The sequence below is a fragment of the Natrix helvetica genome (genome assembly GCF_964273705.1).
Source record: "Natrix helvetica genome assembly, chromosome: 4".
NCBI classification, from domain to species: domain Eukaryota; kingdom Metazoa; phylum Chordata; class Lepidosauria; order Squamata; family Natricidae; genus Natrix; species Natrix helvetica.
The window spans coordinates 18181899-18196810 of NC_138550.1; the positions used below are offsets into that span (position 1 = coordinate 18181899).

At 39.0% G+C, this 14912-nt stretch overlaps 1 protein-coding gene across 1 annotated transcript in view; it reads right to left on the minus strand.

Moving 5' to 3' along the window:
- The window catches only part of GUCY1A2 (guanylate cyclase 1 soluble subunit alpha 2), a 245169-nt gene that overhangs the window by 196304 nt on the left and 33953 nt on the right, over positions 1 to 14912 (minus strand). The window lies entirely within an intron of this gene.

Genomic DNA, 14912 nt, shown 5'->3' on the forward strand with positions numbered 1-14912 from the left:
GAAATATTTATGCTACCTCTACAGGAGGTAGACCAGATCAAGAAACTGACTCCCCAGGAATTTTAGAGCAACAGGTTATTAAGGTAGGCTACAGTAGCAGAATCTTGCAAGCCTGCCTATGTTTTAGGAACCCCCAGACTGAGCTTTTTACATTACAAATTCTGATTGGGGTACCACTCTCCTACACAGAAGGGGTGTGAGTTTTGATCATCCTTCTTGACTGTCAGTTCCTGCTCAAGGAGCACAGAAAAGCTGTAATTTGCAGAAATCCATTTTAGGTGCCAAATATGCCCATTATTGGATTAAGAGTTTCTATTCATGGTTCCTCAAGCCTTGATCACCTCCTATTTCAACCTTGTTTGTCAGAAACTATATCTGATCCAGAATACAATGATCTAGGGGTGTCAAACTCAATTTCATTGAGGGCTGCATCAGGGTTGTGTTTGACCTTGGAGGGCATGTGGCTATGGTGGGCATGGCCAGCTTGACATGACTCATGTGGGGGGCACCTGTGGTGCCCAAGTGCTAAGGCAGAACTTCCCTGAGACCCTCCCTCACTTTCATTATAATCTCCTTCCTTCCTTTTGCTTTCCCTCTTCATTCTCCTTTCCTCTTCCTTCCCCTCTTTCCTTATTTTTCCTTCCTTGCTCTCTTCCCATCTTTCCTTTTTTTTCTTTCCTCTTTCCCTTTCTTCTTTCCTGTCCCTTTTTGCATGCCCAAGTGCAAAAGAAGAAACATTTCTCATTTTGTTGTTTTTAGTTTGTTTTGGTAGCCCTCTGCTGGTGAAAATGGGCCACCGGGGGGCAGGTGCAGCCCCCATGCTCCGTTTTCGTTGGCAGTGGTACCGCGAGCCAGTCCTTTGCTGTTTCCAGGCCAGTCCCACGGGCCAGATCTGAGCACCCCATGGGCCGAATCCGGCCTGTGGGCCTTGAGTTTGGCACCCCTGATCTAGATATTTGGGGATCCCCGTTATAGCCATTGTTTCAGAAGCTGAAGTGGCTCCTGGATACAATCCAAGATGTTGGTTATCAATGCAGAGGGAACAGGCAATGGCCTTGAAAGACAAGAATAAGAAGCAATACAAAGGAAATGGTCAGATAAGAGCCTGTTCCAAGAAACTAATTTAGGTTAATATTGGAGGCCACTCCCTAGTTCATACAAAGATAAAGTAGGGAATGAAGCACATTCAGACTTGCAAGATTCTATTCGAATAAAAGTAATCCTAGCTTATATGGCTCCATCAGGCTCTCTCACTCCAATTTCTAAATATCCTTTTGCAAATTAATGTTGATATAAATGACCTTCAATCATACTATATTTCCTATCTTCCACGTAAATAGCCAAATGCTTTCCCCTAGATTTACATTTGCTGTACTCAGACACTCAGTTCGGGCCGTTTTAAAAATAAATTTTATTTGTTTAGCTTCCCTGTAGAAAAAGATATCCTAAGAAAACTTCATTCCAAAGGCATTCACCGGATTTGAATATGGTACAAAATCTCTGAGGACCGCAGTTCCTGAGAAACATCCATTTATGGCTTTGATCGTGAAAATATTATCTTGTACTAAAACCTGAGCTTGCCACAATATATTTGATGGTGTCTTTTATTTATCCAACAACTCTGTTTCAAAATACAGGCAATATTGTTTTTGTCAGAGATGCTGAATATGTGGGCCAAATCAATGAGAGTTTGATTTCCCTCAACGACATTGTGTACTGACAGAAATAGTTCACTAATAAATCAGACTTACAGAAGGTTTAGAACAACTGAACAGGAATGTACCATATGTACAGCCGCATGCAAAAAATTAGGCACCCCCAATCAAATTGTTTGTTCCTGTGAATTCCTAAGTGAACAGAAGCTGATTCAATCTCTACGAGGTACAAAGTTAAAGATAAAATGTTTTAGGAAATAGGAATACATGTTTACCGGTTGCATGTACTGAATCAAAATAAGAAAATAATGAACATAGTTTCAAAAAACTTTTTTTTTTGCTTTTTTTCTAACTCAGAAATACTAGTTCTCAATAGATTTCTCTGCATGCAATGCCTATTTCAGATCTTCCTATGAATTTTCATTAAGTCTGGAAATGCTGAAGCCCATTCCAAAACCTTTATCTTTCTTGAAATATTCCATGATTGATATGAAGTTTCGGTTCAGGTTCGTCTCTTCCTGAAATATGCTGCAAGCCTTTTCACTTTTTTTCCCACTGTTAGTGGGACATTAGTTTTTAGGATATGCCAATATTTGGATAGAGGAACGCGGTGGCTCAGTGGCTAGGATGGTGAGCTTGTCAATCAGAAAGGTTGGCAGTTCAGTGGCTTGAATCCCTAGCGCCGCGTAACGGAGTGAGCTCCCGTTACTTGTCCCAGCTTCTGCCAACCTAACAGTTCGAAAGCATGTAAAAATACAAGTAGAAAAATAGGGACCGACTTTGGTGGGAAGGTAACAGTGTTCCGTGCGCCTTTGGCATTTAGTCATGCCGGCCACATGACCACGGAGACGTCTTCGGACAGTTTCAGTAGTCTTTGTTACAAAATGTCTCAAGACTTTTTTTGAAGGTGGCTTTTTTAGACATGACGAGGTCAGGGAAAAGAAAGGACTGAGGGATGTTTTTTCTAGTTGTTCCCTGCTTTTTAAAAGTGAATAAATAATCTTTGGTTTCAAATATTCAGAATGCCCATCATTGTAATATTTGCAAGTTAAATAGAGCAACAATCAGCCCTTGTTATAAGGAGCTCAGCATTCAGTCTACCTGTAGAATTGCCTTGGCCTGACTAAGGTATAGGCCTAGCAACAATCCTTGTTGGAGCCTTATTAATAAGGTTAAAAAAATAACAATAACAATAACGATAAAATTACTGGAATATTGTGAAAACTTTTGCATCTGCCATATTTACCTTTTTCTCATTTGGAATTTGCAAATAAATACACCTAAATACCAATTTGAAAGCCTTTGAAAAAGGAAAATTCTAATCTGCTATCAGCTTCCTTGCCCTAATCCTGTATTTATTAGCCCCTCCAAAACAAAGTTAAAAGGTCATCAAATTTTTACTGCACTTCCAACTGAGCGATTACAAACATGTTATTAGCATATAATTTTCCAAGTCTTCCTCCTAACATGAATCTCATTTTTAACTCTCTGATTTGCTATTAATGACTCTACTTTTTTAAAAATATATATATATTTTCAGGAATGGTGGCCTAAATGATGACATAGAGCAGTGATGGCAACCTTTTGTGGGTTGCATGCTAGCGGGGGAAGCGCAGGGAGTCATGTGTGGGCATGCAACACCCATAATGCTTTGTGCATGACCCCAGCATGCATGCGCACAAGACCAGCACTCTCCCCCATTTTTGGGGTGCTTTTTTTTGCCCTCCCCAGCCTCCAGAGGCTTTATAGGAGCCTGGGGAGGTTTGCCCCTCCCTGAGGCCCTCCAGAGGCTTCAAGAGCTTCCCTGAAGTCTCTGGAGCGCAAAGAAACCGGCCCTAAGGGCAAACAGCAAGTTCAGGAACAGACTTCTGGTTTCCTCGTAGGACCGGTTTTAGCCCTCCGGAGGGGCCTTCAGGCGGCTTCCCTGAAGGCTCCAGAGGGCAAAAAAATGACCCTACAAGCAAACCAGAAGTAACTCCGGAGCCTTCAGGGAAGGCTCCAGAAGGCCCCTGAAGGCTTTGGAGGATGAAAAAAGTGACTTCCAGTTTGCTCGTAGGGTCGTTTTTTTGCCCTCTGGAGCCTTTAGGGAAGCCTCCTGAAGGCTCCGGAGGGCTAAAACCAGCCCTACGTTCCTGAATTTCCGGTTTGCCTTTTGGGGCAGTTTTTCAGTACGTTCCTGAATTTCCGGTTTGCCTGTAGGGGTGGTTTTTCATGCGAAAAATGGCCTCAAAAGAAGGCCAAAGTCAGCTGGCCAGTGCATGCTCTGACAAATGGCTCTGCATGCCACCTGTGGCACGCGTGCCATAGGTTCGCCATCATGGACATAGATAATTCAACAAGTAAGTTTGTTTTCTGATATTGTTAGAAAGATCTTTTCTTAACTCCTCCATGAGCATAAGGCAGATGGGATCATGGTTTCAAGTCAGAGAGCTACTCTTAATTGTGATGCTTTAATTGTAATTGCTTCTCTCTGATTTACACCTAATTTTATTCAGTCCTTGTTCACGTTTTCGTGATGAAGTAATCCTCATCTCCATTAGACTTCATCTCACCTCCGCAATTTATAACCTCAGGAATACAAGGCAGTAGGCAATGTTTTTAAATTTCCTCATTAAAACAACTCATTAGAAGCATCAAGCATTGATGAGCAATAAATCACCTCATTACAAAACAACCTCAAATACAATTAAGTTACTGGAGCCAGACTCCAGTGCTGCTTCTCTTGGAGCAAAATTAATATTATTAGGCCTAAAGAGGTTCCAAATGCCATATTTACCTTTAAACAACACTACATTTAGGGCAGGGAACACTTGATGGGGATCAAATGACTTTTTTGTTGCTTGATGTTCCTCTGATCATTTGGTTTTGGAGGATACGATTTGCAGAGGAGAAACCATTATGAAGGAATACTAACAGACCTCCATATAGACCAGTGATGGCGAATCTTTTAGACACCAAGAGCCCAAACTGCACATGCCCAAACTGAAAGGTATGCACTCACATACGTATGCATCTGTGCATGTGCAGCAGAGACCCAAAGACCAGATGGCTGGCGGGAGGCGGGGCATCCCAACACCAGCAGCGCAGTAAGAGGTAAGATCTTTTTCTTTCGTGAGCTTCTCTTTCGTCGTTTGCAGTGACACAGAAGCTCACAAAAGAAACACCACGGAGATCTGACCTGGGGCGACAATGCACATGCCAGCAGAGCTATAGGTTCGCCATCATGGACATAGATCTTTTGAGTCTAAGATAAGGGATGCAGTGGCACAGCGGCTTAGTGATGCTGGAACTGCCAGCCAGAAATGGTCTGCAATCTGGCAGTTCGAGCCCAGCTCCATGAGATGACATGAGCTCCCATCACTCGATCAATAGTTCCTGCCCACCCAATAGTTTGAAATGTGAGTAGTTAAATGGATAAAACATCAATGGAAAAAACCAATCTGCATTTGTGTGTATAGAGAGCAGAAGCTGGACCTGGTTGGATGCAAGGCATCGAGACACGAGGAGAGGTGAGACCGGCAGAGGAGCCTGGAAGAGTTACCAACCCAAGTGCCACTAGCTAACTGATGTGAAGCTAGTTTTCCCCCCATGGCAGGGGTGGTTTCCGGCAGTCACTACTGGCGGTTCACTCATGGCCGCGCTGCGCACGCTCTTTGTGCACATGTGCAGTTCAATAAAAATTGCTCTGAGCATGCGCAGAAGCAAAAAACAAGATGGCACAGCCTGTGGCGACCCCGGCTGCCAAACCAATCCCAGTTCAAACTGATCTGAACCGGTAGGGACCCACCACTGCCCCGCAGTGCAACCAAAGGTAGATGCACAAGCATCCAACAGAATGAACTAGCAATCTAGGCTGTCACAATTGCATTGTGTCTAGCATGTGTAAATTTCCCTGACATCGTATGCCATAGGCTAAATAAATAAAAAGTCAAAAGTTCATGCTTACTTAATTAGTTATTAAATGCGTCTTTGAAAAGCATGCCACAGAAACAAGCAAGTGAGCACAGCAGTGGTGGGTTGCAGGGGATACGCCCCGGTATGGGCGTACCGGTGCCTGCCAGGAGCACCGTGTACCATTCTGGTACAGTGCTCCGGAGGGCCCACCCACCCTCCTTACCACGCACGGAGCGTACGGTGCCTGCACGATGCTCCGCCGACCAGCTGGAGCGTCGCAGAGAAATCACAGGAGGTAAGGACACATGCGTGCGTTCATGTGATGGATGTTGGGGCCCATTGCACCATACCGGTTGCAACGGGATCCGGAACCCACCACTGGAGCACAAACAAAGTCTTTTGTTTAATAGTAACTTTAATCTGATTTGAGTTAAATACAGTTAACTGTATTGCCTATTGTGTATCAACCTTTCTGTCCTATTAAATGGCAGTGGCAAACCTATGAGGTCCTCAAGTGTTACAGTCTACTGTATTCTTTTATTATTTGGGGAGACCTTAAATGCTGCATTCATTCTCGTTATATGAAATAACAACAATAATGTATGTGATATAGTTCATGATTTTTAAAATCAAGTAGCCCCAGATTTATTTTATACTGACCTTTTGGGGTATTTTTGTTTGTTTTGCATCTATACTTCAAATTTCACCTGAACTTACATCCTGACCATATTATGCTGATATTAAAAAAAATCCTGAGTGATTTAATCAATATGTACTTCTATCTAAGTGGCATAATCTTCCAGCTCTAGTTGTATTTTCACACTATCAATTTGGGAAAATCCTATTAATTGCATTCATATTTCTTTGTTTCACACTTATAGAAAAAGCTAGCCGTCAATACTAAATTATCAGTGTAGTAACATGTGTTTAACTAAACACCCTTATCTATTAAACTGTACTACCTGTCATGCTTCTGTTGATTAACCAAAAGTAAACAGCAATGGATTCAGTGTTTACTGTTAATTGATTGGCAATGTTATGGCTATTTCCCTAAATACAAAACTCACTGCAAGAAAAACATCTAAAATACTCACAAGAAAAAAAACTGTGTACCTGTGTCTGCTTTTCAAAGTCCAAGCTTCTACTGAATGACAAACAAATGAACTATCAAGTAGTTTATAAGAACTAAGTACATAATACTTTTATTAAACACTAGTAGAAAACAGAAATGGAAGAAAATCTAAAACTTTCTCTGTTCAATATCCCTAATCTAACATAATCGGCAAATTATTCCAAATTATATTTTTAACCTAATTCTTCAATCAAGACTTTAGTCATCTTTACAGCAACCAAGTAACTTCACACTATTTTACAAAATTGTTCCAGAACTTGCAAATAACTAAATTGATTTTAGAATGGCTCATATCGCCCTTGAAACTTTGTAAAACTTTAGAAGAAAATCAGAAATGATAAATTATTTTCTTTTTTATTTGGAGGTCTCATGGGTATCATGGGAATTTGACAGCTAGTAAATTAAAATAAATAAATAAATGCCACCTGGGAGATGTCTTAGGCAATATAATACCCACAGACTCTGTAGTATTGACTCCAAAGTAATTGTCATTTTCATCAATAAAGTCTCTGTTTTAAATACAGACTTCCAGGGAAGAATGGTGGGCTGAAGACAACTTGTGAAAAATAGAGTCAACATTTGCAGCAAGAGACAGAGCTGCCAAGTAGTTTTGCTTCTTTGATCCTCTCAGGATAAAGAAGGGATGTGACATAACCCAAGCTGCATTCCATATGGTTGCTTCTCACAAGGAAAATGAAAGCAGGGTCTCTCCAGAACATGGAAGAACCAAGAGCTGAGAGAATTTGCAAACCACCAACAGAGTCTTTTCAAATGACACTAAGTGACACTTCTTTTGCTAACTATTTTTGGAAATTTGCCTATTTATTGCTTTCAAGAAGTTACACACCTTCAAAATGACAGGTCTGGAAATATACCAAGTTAGTGCTTTCAATCCTTAATATAAGATAATGAAAATGTATTTATATAGTTTTTGATAATTTAAAATAAACAGAAAAAAAACAAGGCAATGTTTTGACTTTAGAAAGTTTTAAATGGGGACTTCTGGCTGATGACATGGCGAGATCAGACATGAGGAGCAGGTCTCCACACTCCCACATCGAGTTCTCCCCATTGGGAGGGCTCCTAAAGGAGCTAAAGCCACCCTCTAGGGGTGGTGAAGAAAAGAGGGGCACCCTGCAGGTGGTGGAGAACAGCAACTCTCCTGCTTGATCCAAGGCTTCTTCCCTCTCATCCATGAGAAGAAGAGGCAGCCATCATGGCTGCCATGAAGCTGGGACAGCCAAGGCAACAAATAAATGTGCAGGAGCGGTTTAGATGAACAGTGTCTGGAGCTGGGTGATAAGATTCCTTTTTTATTTCGACCCTAACCTTAAAAAAAAAGAGGAAAATCCAGGAAAAGAGACTCTTAGAATTATTTCTTAAAGTGGTAAACAACCATAGAGAGAAAAATCCTAGAACCATAAGGAAGGAACTAAGGGGAGAAAAGCTAAAGACCTTTTAAAACATAGAAAATTGGATTTTTAAACTGGGTAGGTGGTGTTTTGGAAAGGCATTATAAAATGCTGGAACCATCTACTTGAATAGTCGACTTTGCTTTTAGAAATTGAACTAAAATTGGATTAATCAATTTATCAGACTTGAAACCATGCTGAAGCCTAAGCTGAGGATGCCATCTTCTGGTAAATGGAAAGATACCATATCCCTACAAGCCTAGGAAAAATCCTGATAAGAGAAATAAACAACATTCATCGGGAGGACTGTGGTAATACTTACTGTTATATAACTATCTGCTTTATGATTACTGGAGACTCAATTGTGAGAATAAGGAAGACTCTTAAGTAAAATAAAGTGACTTTTGATTTGTAGAAGCTGCCTGGACTACTTTAATGGAATTGATTAATAATCCTGAGATGTAAAGAACTACGAGTATTGAACCTTTTGAGGAACAACATTGGACTGAATACATTGTTGTTGGACTATTGAGTAAGAGCAGGACTGACTAAAATAAGATGCTTCATCAGGGGGAAATGAGTGAGATGTCAAAAGAAATGATGTTTCAAAGCATTAGCAATACCATGACAAAGAATCACAGAGAGATAAAGAACCTATTGCAAGGCACAAATGGGAAAATGAAAAATATCCTACAATTGATAATGAATCAAGAACAAAGAGTCCAGGAAAGAGAGGAGACAGCAGAAAGAATGGAGGAAAAGATAAAACAGACAAACCAGAAAATAAAGCAAAAAGATGAGAAGGAGAAGATGATAAATATAATAATGACTAATAAAATAAACCAAGGGGAAAATACTTTAAAAGATTTTAAAATGAAATTGGATAACTTGGAGGATACTTTTGAAAGAGAGATAGGGGTTTGGGTAGACACTCTGGAGACCTGGCAGCTTAGGAGTATAGAGATGGGAGAAATATTCAGACTGAATGGTGAAGACACAGATGCTAATAGAGACAAATATTCAAGAGAGGAGTATGGGAGGCAAGCTAAAAAATGAATAAGAATTGAAGTATTAAAATGGGCAAGAGATGATGGATAGAAAGGATTTTTTTTCTTCTTTTTTCTTTTTTTCTAATATGATGATGGCCTGATTAAAAACTAGAACAGAGGTAGAAATAACAATATGGATCTTTATATGAAGCAATAGTTAGATGGAAAGATTGGAAGTTGAAAAATGGTATTATAAGGTATAAATAATAGGATGATTGGTACTAGAATGGCATATTGTGACATTGACTAACCAAATAATGAAGGACTATGTCTTAATATAAACATGTATTAACACTGGGATTAGTAATGATAGCCTGACTAGAAGCTAGAATAGAGGTAGAAATAAGAAATAGGGGAAATATTAGCAAATATAATTTTTATATAATAGAATATTAGTAATAATTAGATGGAAAGATTAGAGGTTGAAAGATGGTATTACTATGTATGCTTAATATAATTGGCATTAAAATGGAACATTGAAATATTGAATAACGACTCTAAAACAAACTTGTATATCAATACTAGGATTATATTATATATATTATTATTATTATTATTATTATTATTATTATTATTATTATTATTATTATTATTATTATTATTATTATTAATTGATGTTTGTATCAAAATCAAGTATACCCAGAGACCGCACTGTTCATGTATTGTTGTTGATGTATATTTAAAAATAAAATTCCAATAAAACTTTTTAAAAGTTTTAAACGGATGAAGGGCTCAGAAAACATTGGAATACTGGACTCTGAAAAATTAATATTTTGTCATTCATTTTAAAGAATAAATGTATTTTTATGGAAAAGAAGATTTGTTTGGTATTGGAGACATACAAGACAAGCAATTTATAATAACATAGATAGTTTTGAGGAATTGCATTGGGATTTTGAATCAGTAAGGTCAACTATGTTGTGTTTTTTTAGGATTATGCTATTCCCAGAAGTTGTTACAGAAAAAGTTATGTAGCAAACTATAGCTGAGAACAACTTGAAAAAAACTTGGGGGGGGGGGAATCATCATCTGTGAAAAAACAACAAACTGAATGAGGCTTTAAAAATTAAGGTGGAAATGAAAATGACAATCCCAGAGAGCAACTGGGATAATTTCTTTTTGCTGGATTTACAAAAAAAAGCCGTTTAAAGTTTTGAACAAATTTGAAACAAAGATCAAATCATATGAATGAGTTAAAGAGCAAGATTGGTCTATATAAAAAGAAAGAGTACAAAGTTGGTTTACTTGACTGGGATGCAAATGGGATATGTTGCTTTTGTGATTTGCTGACATCTGAACTGGAAAAATGTATTGGATCTGTCATTTCATTGTCATTAAGTTTTCCATTTGATCATTGCTAAATTCATATTTCATTTGATCATAACAAAATTCATCTTCAATCTTTGTATCCATCTAGTATTCTTATTATACTATTTTTGAACTTCCCATAGATCTTTCCAAAACTGGATTGTTTCCTTTTTTGTTTGATATTCAATTTTCAGAATTTCTTTTACCTTTTGGTAGAATTGCTTCTGTTCCCAATAAAATAGCTGATGTTTCTTAAATTGGATGATTCATGCCTCATAGCATTCAATTTTCCCAATTGTTGCTTTTACTTTTTGGTTTATGATTTCCAAATCATCATTATTTTTTCTGGTGCCAAGCCAATCTCTTTTTATTAGGCTTGTCCTGATCCTTGCATTCTTCAATTTTTGTTCTTTCATGTTTTTTAAATTACTTGCAACTGATCTTAATTTTTTTCATCTTGGCCTCCAATGTGCTCTTCCACTTGGCATTAAATATGATCTTGATTTTGGTTTTCTAATTTCAGTACTCAGTTCTTCCGTAGTCACCACATGACTGGTCTCTTCAATAAATATTATTTTAATCTTTAAGGTAAAGGTAAGGTAAAGGTTTTTCTCGCACATATGTGCTAGTCGCTCCCGACTCTAGAGGGCAATTCTCATCTCCGTTTCAAAGCCAAAGAGCCAGTGCTGTCCGAAGACGTCTCCATGGTCATGTGGCTGGCATGACTAAATGCCGAAGGCGCATGGAACGCTGTTACCTTCCCACCAAAGGTGCTCCCTATTTTTCTACTTGCATTCTTACATGCTTTCAAACTGCTAGGTTGGCAGAAGCTGGGACAAGAAATGGGAGCTCACTCTGTTATGCGGCGCTAGGGATTCAAACCACCGAACTGCCGATCTTTCTGATCGACAAGCTCAGTGTCTTACCCACTGAGCCACCACATCCCTTATATTTTAATCTTTATAAGCACCTTATTCATATCCTTTCTTATAGGTGTCAGGTGCTTTTTTTTTAATGGTGTCATTATGGATCTAATCCCCCAAATATGTTTTCTTTGCACTAGGTATTTAACTGATGTTTCCAAATACATAAAATGGAAAGGAGATGCAACAATTTGATGGTGAATAATAGTTAGTATAAAAAAACATGGAGAAATACTATTAATATGATGGCACAATTATATTAATCAAACAATGTCAATCTACACTCTGCATGGAGAATAAATATCTCACACTAGGATAAACATCTCACACCTTGTGTGCCATGCAAATTCCCAGAAATTGCTGAAAAATAGGCTGTCTATCTCAAGGGCATCCAGGTTTTTAAAAAAAGACTCTGCAAACCATTTAAAAATTCTTTCATTACAATTAAAAATGCTATACGGCTATCTAAAAAGTTTTAAACTTTAGTGGAGCATAGCTATTAGCATGGTAGAAAATCTATTTTTAAAGCTACCTTGTCATCTATTGTTTTACATTATTCCATTCACAACCCCTGCCAGCTGTCAAATTAGCAATGTAATTCATTTTAAAAATCATTAGAGCCTAACACATTCTGACAAGCAAACGTGAGGAATACTAACAGAAGAATGGAACAAACACGGGGAAAAATATGATTCTGTTTGGCTTTTTTCAACCTGGTGAGACTGTTATCACAATAGAAGCAGAATGTTAATTTTTTACTCCCCTCCTTAATAATTCTGCCTGAATTTTAAAAGGAAATTAAGTAAAGACAAAGGGGGGGGGGAAAGTCAATAAAAATGAACTGAAGTATTTAAAAAAATGTTGGTAGGGTCCAGGGGTGGGCTTCAAAAATTGCAGCAATGGATTCGCTGCCCCATTGCTGGGTGGGCGTGGCCTAGTCGGCCTCCTGCACCATGGCAGGGGGGACGTTTTTCTCCCTCCCCAGGCTCTGGAGGCTTTCCTTGAGCCTCTGGGAGGGCAAAAACTGCTTTCCCTGGGCCCCATAGGCTCTCCAGGGGGCAGAAACAGGCCCGTTTCAGGACTTCCGGAATTTCCAGTAGGCCTGTTTCCCTCCCCCCCCCCCCCCCGCCTTCCTGAGCCTCCATTTGGGCCCTGCGCTTACATGGCCTGATGAACGGGCCGCATGGAGACTCCTAGGAGGGGAGGGTGGAGTGGGAAGGGTGGGAGGGGCCAGCCAGCAGTGGGATTTGGGGATTCACCAAACCGCGCAGAATCTTCGCTAGAGGATCGCCCGAACCTGTGCGAACCCTCAGCAGCCCACCCCTAGTAGGGTCACACTTGTTGCTTTTCTATTACCGCCCCCCACCCCCAAAAAATACTGATTAAAAATAAACCTTTTGAGTGTAGTAAAGTCAATAAAAGGTTTTGTTCCTATTTCAAGCATTGGGAGGGCATATGATTATATAGAGAGAATGAGGGAGAGGGAGAGGAGAGGGAATTAAGTGGGGAGATGATACTCCTCCAAACACCCCCATTAGAAAGCAGGGCTCACTGACAGAATATCACAGAATATCCCTGTTTTCTTATGCCCTAAGCTGGCCTTGCTAGTAAAATAGAAAGAAGCCTTCTGCAAAAGGATGAAGAAACAAAACGAATAAAACCCTGAGGTTCTGAGCCTGTAGCCTGACCTAGTTGGAAAACGTAAGTTTTAAAAAAAATTGATAAATATCACAGTGGAATAACAGGTAGGATATGGTGAAACAGATTCTTTATTTTGTTGCAAAACAATTATTGTCCCTTCTTGCAGCTAAAGCTAGCCTTCTTTTCTTCCTTCTGGAGGGTTTTCTATTTTTCCACCCGAAAAAGGAAATGTTTAGCTTGGATCCCCATTAAGTCAGATTCTGAATATGGGAAATCTTTCATTTATTTATTTTTTATTAAAAAAAGTTAAATCAATGTGTGAACAGTGTGGCACCTGAGCACCATACGTTCCAATACAAACAAAACTGATCAGATTAAATATTATTATTACATTCAATCAACTTATATAATTCCCATAACAATATACATCAATATTAGGTTACAATCTTTCATTATTCGGTTATTCTACCTATTTCGCATGATTACTTTCATTTTATCAAATAAAAATATAGTACATTAATATTCCCTTCATTTCTATCACTTAGTCTAGCTTTTAATCATATTACCCTATAAAAAGCTTTTCCCTTCTTTCCTGTCTAACTTCTAATCACGTCACCTGCCTACAAAAAGAGAAAGAAAAAAGCATAGAGAAGGAGAGAGGGGGGGAAACAATTCAAAAACAGTAACCAGGAAAAGAAATCATTCTTCCATCATCACTTGCCTGCTTTATACTTTAATTGCTATGCTTTAAAAGAAAGTCGGAGGGGGAGGGGACAAGTCAAAACAGCAATAAAAAAGGAAACAAGAGGGCTCAAATACCCATAGTCTCTTGCCCGCTTTGACACCTCAGTTGCTATGCTTTTTTTTTTTTTTTGACCTGTCTCTCCCACTGAATATGGGAAATCTATTCCTGGTCCTTACCCTGGTTTTAGCAGCAAAAGTATTTGATCATGCTGAAAGGAGAAGAGAGGAAATTCAGCCTTATTGGTTTTCTACATGTTTCAGCAGCTTTTAATCTATCTGATCAGGTTCTTCCTTGGCCTGATAACAAGCAATTATGGGTAAAGAATTTACAGTTGTGGACTCCCCTGTAAAGCTAGGAGAAAAAGAATACTGTAATTAGAAAATCTTATGCACGCAGAGATATACTGATTCTAAATTGGCAATGACTCACTTGCCGTAATTCTTATATCAATAATGCTTTCATCTAAATAAAAGCTTGCTAAAGAGAATTTTAGGGGATTCATGATTGGAAAGAATCACTTTTTAATTCAGGTTTGATACTCTCACAATAACTGATCAGTTGGAGGCTAGGTGAAGCAACCTTAGGACCACGCATATTAGGATTTCGAGATCTAATATCTAGCAATGAAGAATCAAACTGCACACACAAAAAAACCATAAAATAGACCCACACATAGGGCTTAATATTTATGAGCCATGGTGTTACAGTGGTTAGAGTGTAGTACTGCAGGCTATTTCTGCTGACTGCCGGCTGCCTCCAATTTGGCAATTCGAATCTTACCAGGCTCAAGGTTCACTCAGCCTTCCATCCTTCCAAGGTGGGTAAAAGGAGGGCCCAAATTATTGGGAAGGGGCAATATGCTGAGTCTGTAAACTGCTAAGAGAGGTCTGTGAAGTGGTATATAAGTCTAAGTGCTATTGCTATCTAAAACAAGCTTGAGAGGTAAAAATCAGGTTGTATCAGTGGTTGCATGAACAGTCTTGAAAGCAGGAAAAAGTTCAGTATATGTCCCAGTCAACATTTCCTGTTTATAGCTTACAATAAAATATAGAGATATCTTGGATTCTTATTTTTCTAAGTCATGAGATGTGCACTAGTGGCACAGTGATTAGAATACAGTATTGCAGGCAAACTCTGTCCACAGCCTGGAGTT